General features: G+C 37.5%; 1 long non-coding RNA gene across 1 annotated transcript; it reads left to right on the top strand.

Moving 5' to 3' along the window:
* The first annotated feature begins 3,642 nt into the window (after window positions 1–3,642).
* On the top strand, window positions 3,643–8,566 carry LOC112961856. Its single transcript, XR_003252132.1, has 3 exons — window positions 3,643–3,739; window positions 7,358–7,530; window positions 8,444–8,566. It is a non-coding gene; the product is annotated as an uncharacterized LOC112961856 (long non-coding RNA).
* The last annotated feature ends 1,751 nt before the right edge of the window (window positions 8,567–10,317 follow it).

Here is a 10,317-nt window from a genome sequence, read left to right as displayed (position 1 = left end):
ACTGGTCAGCTGGTGTCCACATGTCAAAGAAAATATCAAAGCATTTGCATTTGCTAATTTACTTCAAAGAAGTGGCAGTTTTCAAATGTGTAAGAGCCTTTCCTACATTAATGTTTTCACAAAGCTCTTAATGAATTGTGTATGATGACCTATAGCAAAGTGAAGTTTTATGAGAAGACTGAGGCTGTGGAAAAGTTGGGCATCTTGGTTCAGCCATCCCCAGGGAGAGTTCCACAAACAGGAACCTGTTTGCTAACGCTGCTGGTAGCAGTGCCAAGCTAATAAAATATGACAGAGTAGATTCTTGCTCTGTTCCAAACAGTAGTGAAAGCCTATTGTCTGCTTCAGATATTCACCAGAGAAAATACAAGCTTAATTCTTCATGTCTTTGCTCCTTCCATTTAGATTAATGTGAAGTGGGACACCAAAATGTGTGGAAAGGTTTCTCTGTCTCCTCAGTTTTTCTGTAATGACTTAAAGAAGATGCAGGACAGTACAGAACCGGGGCTGTTGTGTGTGTTCCCTCCACAAAAGTAGGCAGTTGTTGATTCCCCCCACCCTGCCCCCATGCTGAATATGTCTACACAATTAATGCAGGAATGATGGCAGGGCAGCGGGTAGTTAGCATGGCTAACAATTTTGGTGAAGATGAGGTACCACTGCATTTCAGTGTGAACCAGGAAATTCCATGGGGACCCTGGATTTCTCTTGGTTTGCTCGAGTCTGCGTTGAGCCTTGTGCTACAATTACACTGCTTTTTTCAGTTGAGAGAGGTAGTCTTGATCTTGTTTTCAGAGTGTTTTCATTGACAATTGCTCTTTCTAGACAAGGAACAAAGCAGTCAGCAGGAAGACAAGACCCAGGGTTGAGGAAACAAGGGAGGAAGCAAGTCACTAAATCCTGGTGTAAGTTTCTGAACAAATGCTAAGGAGAAGGTAAATTGAGCTCAACAAAACATTAGATTAAACTCATTAGTAATTAAAAACAACAACAGCTGCAGTCTAAAGAAAAATACTGGAGAGCTGGAAAGCCTTGCCACTAAAATGTATAGACACTGACCCTCTTTAAATTCATAGAGAATGCTCTTTACTTAGCTATAAAGGTTTAATGTAACTTAGCAGATCTGAGTTACTTCAGGAGAGCTTTAATGCTTGGCAGGTCTCTACATTTTATTTATGATATCAAAGCTGCAACTCAGATTTTTACTCAGTGGAAGACATAAAAGAGATTCAGAAGTCATCCAAATCATCTTGTAATTAATGTTACCATGCACGCCCAAGACATTAAAATGTTAACAGTGTTAGAATCGTGTGCTTTGGAATACAGAGTGAGGGCTTTATTAGAGGGAAATACACTGCAGATGTCATCCACCCTAATTGAGGACATTGGGTTGCCTGCTGCTTGTTCTTATCAGTGGTTCAGATTTTTTTTTTAATTTATTCATTTTCCTTACTGCTAGAATCTGCTCTCATTATTAGTCTATCTTGTCACTCATTTGCATTTCAAGTGCTGGGACTGTGGGGTACCAGCTAGCTGCCTTAGAAGAACACTTCAAGGGGTTACTCTATCAAATAGCAGCACAGTATCACAGCGAATTTGACATCTGGGTTATCTTATTCCCAGATGCTCCATGGTGTCATTAGCAGGATTAATCTTAGCTTTAATTTCATAATGATTCTTATTCTAATATATGTGAATGAACACAAAGTCTCTTGACTCATTATCACCAATTTACCCAAGATATGTAATCAGGCTCTTACATTCACCAACATTTATTTTTGCTAATACATCTAAAATTGTAGATTAAGCAAATACAGTTAGTTCCAGCTGAGTGAATGCCTAGTGAGGTAGCAATGTAGTATTTATGTTTAATTAAAGTATATTAATGGTGGTGTCTTTTAAACACATACAGACCAAAATCTTTCTGCTGAGAACAATACATTTATCATTCAAGGGATATCAACTTGTAAATTTATTCAAGTCATCTTTCTCTTACTATTTATTATTTGGATCCATTTACAAATGACTCAAAATCTCATTTTGTAGTATAATTTTAACCTTTAAAAATTGAGGCAGAACATTATATTCTAATTAAAAAAATCCTTGACTTCCCAAGCAAACAGAACTTCATTTTAAAAAAGTAAAATAAAACCCAAATACATTTTATACTGAAACTTTTGATTTTAATTGCTGTTCTAGGTTGAACTCTGATGTAGATTGCAGTTTATTTTTTTACTACTAAGCAGATACACAATATTCACCTCCACATCATACAGAGTTTCAAACTCTATTTTATTTTTAAATTTCAAGGAGAAAGGAAAATGTGAAATTCCTATGCACTTTTTTAGCATTGGACTAAGTTTTTCATTTACCAGCTGTTGTAGCACAGCAGTACGTAGTTGTTCATTATTGATGGATAAAATGTTCAAACATTTAAAGAAATGAAAGTCAGCTTTGAATTTTTAATTAATTAATTAAAAGTACTGCAAATGCCAGCTTGTTAATTGCTTTGCACCTGCAAGCCAACACAGGTTTTATGCACTCTTTCTTTGAATATTAATTTTTTTGCATGTCTTCATAATGCTTGGAAAGTCTCCCCTGCAAACATATTAGTAAAGAGTAAATATTGAATCTAAGACAAAACTCACGGCTTCATCTTTCACTGTACACAGAATAGGATTTAAAGGAGGATTTAGATTTCCAAGGCTTCTAATTAAGTAGTGATAATCAGGCTTTCTGCTGAGGGTCACTTCCTGGGAGTAATTTGAGTTATTAAAATGCATGTTTTTATTTGTTCTGCTTTGCGAGCTAAAACTGATCCCTTTTAATATAGCAGCAAATATGCAAATTGGTGTTTCATTATATTATGCAATTTATGGCAATCTTCTCTAATTTACTGAAAGGGCAAGAGCCTGACCTTGTCATTCAACTTTTTTTCCTGGTAAGCTAAACTAATTATGTGGATCTTTTTATGAAACTCTGAAGGTATGCAGCATGGTAAAGAAYGTGACAAATTTACCTTGATTATTCATCAAGATAGCCTTCGGTTTTGCTTGAATCCTCCTGCAGGGTGATGGATAATTTAAACTTACATACGGGAGCCAATTTGTTTCAAGGTTTGAAAATGGCTACCTTTTTTCACAGAAATTCTGGAAAGAGCATCTGAAATCATTGAAATAATAAATGTCAGGATTTGAGCTATGGACTAAAAAAAAGTTCATTAAAAATACTTGCATGACATATCAGGCATTGATACCATGATGTTTCTTTGTGTTACCCTGCAATATAACTTTTCGACCAGATTTTTAGTAGTAATATGTTTTGTATTTTGACTTTTCTTTTAATAACTTTTCTTTTAGCTTTAACAAACTCACCATTCCTCTAAAATCCTTTTTTCCTCCTCCATCAGAAATGTAAAGGAAGTTTTCCTCTGTCAAAATCAGGAAATCATGACTTAGTCTTCAGAGGATCTTAAGGAGGTTCTACAATTGTTTCTTTCCCAATAAATACACCTTCATTGCCACCCCGGAAGGTTGATCAGCCTTCTCAGTCCCAACAGTATTGTTCTGACTCTTTCTCCTGCTCCTTAATAGTGGTACTCACAGGATCTTTCTGTTATGCTTCATATTTTAGCTGGTGTGACCGACCAATCAGTGTGGACAAGGAGGACACAGGACCATCATCGGAAGTATCAGAATTCTGAAGACGGTCTGTGGTGGAGACATCTCAAGAACAACTGGTCAGTAAACCTTCACTGAGGCAAGAATGAGAATACCTGGCCTGTTCCCAACAGATGTTGATCCTATTTTGTTCTTAAAAATCTTCAGGAGATTTCACATCTCTAATGCAAATTCTTAGCTCCCTAAATGAACTTTTCAACACAGCAAATCTGGCTGATTCCTTCCTTCAATTGCTGTAAAGAACAACTGACAAACTTCCTAACACTGGAAGAAAATACTTAGAGTGCAGAAGTAAAACAGTGTTTTCCACCAGGATTTAATCCATGAAGTTGAACACAATTTCCCCTTGGCTACTATGCCTATAAAATTACAGTCATCACTTCCACTAACATAACCCCTCCTGCTGCTTTTTAAACACAACATATATTTGTGATGTAGATGAGTCCTTAATACTTGTATCAACTAGAAAACACGGGTTTTAAGACTATGTTTGAAAACTAATCTCTTGGCTACAGATTGGACTGTAAGCAAAAGCAGTAATGTTCATTGCCCTCAGTACTTAAAAACTGCTTCTTTGTCATAGCAATCTAGCTTCTGTAGGCAAAATACTCTTGGCTGTGCCATGCAGTCCCAAGTGGGGGTCAATGAAATTTGTCATCAGGTTAAAACCAGATTCATGACTTTCTGGCTGAGTGAGGGCTATCACTGTGTCCATAGTGTGCTTTAATTATAGCTTTGCCATTTCCAGGTCTTGTGAACTAAGATCTCCCTTTATTTAAGGGTATTGTGGATCAGATATGTATGTTTGCATTGGAGGGCAATGCTCAAATTGTGACAGTTTTCAAACCAACCTTGAGCTGTGAAGCAATATTTTCATGAATTTCTTTATCTTTTGAAAATGAGGACTGACAATCGTCATCATCTGATAAGGTGAACTGTGCTGATGTCAAATCTGACTAGAGAGATGGAAATCTTTTATACTGAGCAAAAAATTGTTAAATTGCTTAATTACCAGGCATATAAGAGAGTCCCGCAATGGTTGGCAGAGCAACCAAATAACTCCCAGGTTCCTTTTTTTAGTACCATTACCTTATAATTGCTGATTGGCACTGGGTTCTGCTCACTGTTCTCAAGGGAGGTCAGTTGTACATGTGTCTGAGTGGCAAGGATTCCTAGGTAGGGATTTATGCAGTGGTTTTGATAGATAGAAAAAGGCTGTAAGAGTTTATTAGCCAAGTATCATTATTAGGGGGCTGGAGTATATGAATTCCCTGGCTGCCGAATGAAAAGAATAAAACTGAAATAAGAGTAACAGCAATTCTGAAGCAATCATTTACTCTAGAAAGAAGGTGGAAATATTTGCTGGTATTTGGCAGGTTTCTCATTTTGTTCTTTCTTTGCTAGTGATGGTGTCAGTAGAAAGGCTGATATCGTTAATCAGAGGAAAAAATTAGCAGTGTGTCTAAATGTTTCATTGTAATGCCCCTTCCTAAGTAAACCTCCATTTAATGTTTAAAGGGCTAAAATTGCTAAGTACACATCAATAAAACAACATAGTTTTAACTTCTAGTTAAGTTTTAGCTTTGAGTACACACAGATGTTGAAGCTACTATTATAATTAGTGTCTTTTTTTATATTTAGCAATTAGCTAACTTATTTGTGATGAGCAAGGAAGAGACTGGAAAAGAAATGCAGCCTACTCCCAGTAAAAATCTTGCTGTCCCCTGACATGCTAGGGTTTTTTTTGTTTATTTGTTTCTTTATTTTAATCTTGGTCCCCCAGTTTATTAGGATTCTCCTAAGTGTTATGCAGTATAACATTCAAAAGGCTCAGTCCTCCAAGACAGACATATTAAATCAAATTAGTGACATACAGAGCTTCTCATGTCTCCTGCTCTGGGTAACCTGTAATATGAATATTCAGGTTTCTATTAAGACTGAACTTTCTGTTGCCCAGGATTTTAATAATTGTGATACAGCCTATTTCCCTGTTTGTGTTACTTTTTCTCCCCTGAACTAATTTAAGATATTTATTTTAATAATATTTTGGAAGCTACAGAAGTACTGGCAGAATTCGTATTCATATATTGTTATTAAAAAAGCCAGGCCTTTAATTGCAAGCAGTTAACATAAAATCTGTTGGCAATGTCTGGAACAGAAAGATATCATTTAATCATTTTTACCATTACAGTGATGTTGTTTGCAGGGTGTGTTATTGCCAGGGAGTTGTCATGTATTTTTTATCATAAATTCTTAATTTAAGAGTTTATAATTTAACCATAAAAATACGCTCCAGGCTGAAACATGACAAACACATTCTAAATATGGGATTGAATGTTGTTTCTAGTTTTAAAATGAGCAAACAAGAAAACAAACTCCATGTGAATGTTTAATAGCTATGAACTGAATCTCATGCCAGAAACTGACCTGTTCTGTGGAGGATCTTTGCTATTTTCTTTGCTTGATAACCTCCACCCCAAAATACCAGGCCAGCTTGACATTCCCAGACTGGGAAATTATAGCACTTAGGAAGGAGAAGAATCAAGAAAAAATATATTTTTAAGGTCATGTGAACAAGAGAAAAGACTGAGGTCCAGCTCTAAGAATGTGATCCTCAGTTGATGTAAATTGGTTTAATTCTTTTGGTGACATTAGCAATGCACCACAGACTTCTCTTAGGCTTTGACAGTAAAGGCTTTGGATGTAGATGTGCTTAGGAAATCACTTTCACATTTGAACTAGCAGCCTGTCCTGGCCTCATATATATTTTATCTCTATGAGATACTGCCTTAAAAAAGAAGAAGAAAGAAATACAGAATATAAACTTTGCTGCCTGATATTTTGTATTCACAACTCTGGACCATTTTCTCACCAAGCACTAAGGACAGGAAGCTTACTTTTCTGAGAGGAGAGAAAAAGTCTTATTTGCTCATCCCGCCATGGACCAGCCAGCATTCTGCTCCTGAGCTGCCATAAATGCAGCCACCTCTGAGGCCTGTGGAGCTGCCCCATGGCAGCATGTGAGCACAGCACCCACAGCATTCCCTGTGCTTCACCATCCACCAGCCAGAGCTGCTCACTTGGGGCTGCACTGCCCTTCTGTCACCAGCAGAAGTGGCACCAAGACTAGTCTCACCCACAAGGTTCACTGCTGCTCTGCAGGGTGTTACTGAAGGCTCATCACCAGCGATTTCAAGATGGATTTCCAGCTGTGTGGATGTGATGGCAGCACACAGTAACAGCATGGCTGTACTTCTGCCCAGAATTTCCCAGATACAAATAAGTTGCCACAGCTTATAAAAAGTGTTGAGCTGCTTCATATGCCATGCTGTGGTGCAACGGACTAAATTCTGTCCTCTTGGGATGTATTTCATCACTGTGCTCTGGAAATCCTGGACAAGTTTATAAATTCTTTGAATTTTGCTTGGGGTTTTGGGTTGAAGGGGACATCTCTAGGGAAACACAGAGGTAAGGGTACTTTCTTCACACCTCCCAGAAATGTGCCACTCTACTGCAGAGCTGCTCCTCTTCCCTTTCCTCCTACTGTCTTTCCCACCCTGTCTTTTCTCCAGGTTGCCAAATGCAGTAGAAGGCAGCATGTTTCTCTGCTGAACTGAAAACTCTTTTTTAACTCCATGGTCCAACATTTGAATTCTTGCTTCCCTGCTTTTATGTAGGCAATGAAAAAAGGGTGGGGGTCCAGAACCACAACTGTTGTGAACTGATGAAGGATTCAAGAAACGGAGTACCTCAAATTTAAACACACCTGGGAAGACTTTGAAAAACCAAAGAGCAAAAGAATAAGAAGGAAAAACATAAAAAGGCCAGATGCATCCTAATCAGAATTAAGGTTTGTATTGTTTTACTCATATTTTTCTATCAATACATCCTGCTTTTGGGGGGAAGGGAGGGGGTAGGTTAATTACAGATAGCATGCAGAATGACAGTCCTATAGCAAAGGAATTCCAATGCTGGAAAGTTTGCAGACAGAATTCAATAGCACAAAGGTTTTCAGAAACTATTTTTCATTTATTTTTTTTTTCTCCAGCAATGATTCCTAGCCATTCGTCATAAAGCACTAAAAATCAAAGAGCAATATTCATGAGCCTCCTAGAACAGTATGTTAAACCCTGATAACTGTCAAGAAGAGACTGTCTGAAAGGGAATAACCAGGTAGCAGCACAGAAAACAAAAAAACATGTTGAGGGAAAAAGTACTGAAGAATAAAAGGAGAGAAAATGTGCTAAGCAAAGGGGTCCAAGCAACTCCTGCGATATATTTGTCATGCTGCCATTTTGTTAACAAGAGATACATTACAACAGTAATGTAAAATATTGTGAGTTCTGGAGTTTTGTCTGTTCTCACAGAACCCCGGTGTGAGTGACCATATGTGCCAGTGCTAGATACTGTTCTTACAAATTGCTGTGCTGGATCCAGAAATATGTTAGCTTTAATTTATTCAACTAATGTTTTATACAAACATCTTTCAGCCTAGGGCTTGCCTATGAAAGATTCCTGTAAAGGTCTGATATTCAAAATGTGAGCTGTTTTGCGTAGATGCATAAGAGGTTCAGAATATATTTCTTTTCTCTGTCTGGAATATTGTAAGTCTTGGCATCACATTTTTTGATATGCACTCTCTCAACGGCAAAATCAAAATTCCTGTTCAATGACTGTTCTGTTGTATTTTTTTAAAACTCTCCTTTGGTGAGAAGCTGTCATAGTAATCACTTGAGTGAATATTCATAAATTATCTTCTGCAGACTACTCCTGACTCCAACCTTGGCATCATAGAAGCTAGATGGTTGGTAGCGCATTAGAGAGTGTGGGATCTCTCCAGAAGAGCACAACTCTGATCCATTTCATGGACTCCCATGAGGTCTCCAGGTAGAAGAGAGATGTAAGCCTTCCTACGCTTCTCTTTTCCTCTCCCCAGTCCAACCTGGAAGTGTTTTCAGCCATCTTCTCTGTTGCAAGGGCATATCACAAACAAATAAAATGCATGCATGCACACATGATAAACAGAGCTATCTTAGCAAATGCAAAGTCAGAAGTGACCATACCGCAGTGCTGTGATAGTGATAAATAGATAGATAAATAAGAATGAATCTCATCGTTATAGATACTAATTTTAGTATAGTAATTTACTAATTTTATTATAGATAGTAAATTCCCCTGGGATTCTTTTGGATGTCCCGTAGTCATCAAAAATAGAAAACAATGAAACATTTGGTCTCCAGAAATGCTTTGAACTTTATGCCTCTCTCCATGATTAAAAGTGCTTTAGGATATCCTCAGCATATCAGTATGAATCATGGGAGTTGGTGTAATGCCAAAGACTCATAGCCATTCCAGAAATCTTGTTTGCTCCTTCATGGATGATGTGTAGAGAATATGCATGAATAAGCCAGTTTTGCTACCCTCCTTTCTATCTAGATTTTTTCTGCTCTCTATCTAAGAGTCTAAGATCCACTATTGCTTAGCAGGAATGATTTTGATTGATGCCTGTTTTCATACTTTGCTTCTCCCATGTCTCTAGTCATCACAAGCCAGTATCTAGCTAGTTAAGAAAACATACAAAAAGTTTTTTTCCTACCGAGGATCATTTAATTCTTAAACCAGCTAGTAGCAATTACCATCTCCTTTTCTGGGAGAAAATATCCCCTATAAAACAAGCTCATCATCCATTAATCCATTTTCAAACCCTGTTAGGCAATCGGGGTTAAGTAGAGTGTAACGGAATTATCCTGCTGGATTCATTGTGTTGAGTTAGATCTTTTGCATGTGGGGAGCCCAAGACCGCAGTGTCTAAGAGTAGTATTCCCTTTCCCATGAATAATTTATTGATTCTGTAAAGACTCTGCTCTATTACAAAATGTAGATTGGAGAGAGGGTGCTGTATTTTTTAAGGTTCTGCACAACTTTCACACCGAAATCTGAAAAAAAAAACCAAGCAGGTGTTGGGAATCAAACTTCTAAAGTCTGTTTAACCTGGAGTAATTCAGGCCTAGCTTTTCCAGGATTACTGTTCTGCAATAGCTTCATGTATGGACACGCTTCTGGAATGATCATATATTCAGAAGTGACCAAGTTCCCATTCTTCTATGAAGTTGACTGGTGCTTACTTAGAATTTGCTGTGTCTAAGCCTGTATTTGAATCCCAGTTCTCATTTTGTGTCATGCCTCAAACTCAAACCTTGCCTAACCTTGGTGCCCATGGCCTCTTGCATGTACAGTGACTTGTAATAGTATATGCCTATTGTAGCTCTTCAAGAGCCTACTGTAGCTCTTCAAGAATATCTAGTGTTCTTATTTCTAAGTAAGAAAAATTCAGCTTATGTAGGTATTATAGTTGATTGAAAAGGCATTCAATAAATATACATGTCCTTTCTATAATGCAAAAAATATAAGAAAAAAGCAAGCAAAATGTGGACAAATGTTATATTAATAAACACTGAAGGTATCTATATCACTCTGGTGTTCAGAAAACCAATATACACAAACTTCAGGCAAACTTCTCCACTCTACAAAGAAGCAAATGTTCCACTCTCAGTAATTCTGGGTGTAAGAGAAGTGTAATGGAGCCAATTCACAGTGATCAGGGAAAGCAAGGGGCAGAAGAGCAGGATTTTCTCAG

Source organism: Apteryx rowi, unplaced genomic scaffold, assembly GCF_003343035.1.
Source record: "Apteryx rowi isolate R43461 unplaced genomic scaffold, aptRow1 scaffold_14, whole genome shotgun sequence".
Classification (NCBI taxonomy): Eukaryota; Metazoa; Chordata; class Aves; order Apterygiformes; family Apterygidae; genus Apteryx; species Apteryx rowi.
The sequence above is the reverse complement of the archived record's forward strand: the minus strand, read 5'-3'. Positions and strand labels throughout refer to the sequence as shown.